A 411-nucleotide genomic window follows, 5' to 3' on the forward strand; every position below is an offset into this window, starting at 1 on the left:
CGGTGAATGATGGACCCAATCAACAGTTTCCATTAGGATTTGGTGTGTATGACTGAAATCTACCTTGTATAAAGGCAACTTAGTTATTAACTTGGCAAACACTAATAGGCACGGAGCATGCAAGTATATATTCACAGTAGTATAAATGTAGAAAAATAAGATCCAAAATAGAACCAAACTTAGCCTGAACTAGTGGCTTACAATTTTTTTACCTCAGTGTACCAAAGGGACACAACCCAATCCAGATGACAACAGCTTGATACAGTGGCAATAGAAGAGGAGCGTACATACAATTTGCAAAGCTTTCAAGTATTTTTTGCCTCCTAATGATACATGTTCTCCTCCAACCTATATCCCAACCCCAGGAACCCCCCTTCAGTCCTGAGTTAGAATCACACCTTTCACAATAAT

This window comes from Plecotus auritus, assembly GCF_963455305.1.
Source record: "Plecotus auritus genome assembly, chromosome: 1".
In the NCBI taxonomy this organism is placed as follows: domain Eukaryota; kingdom Metazoa; phylum Chordata; class Mammalia; order Chiroptera; family Vespertilionidae; genus Plecotus; species Plecotus auritus.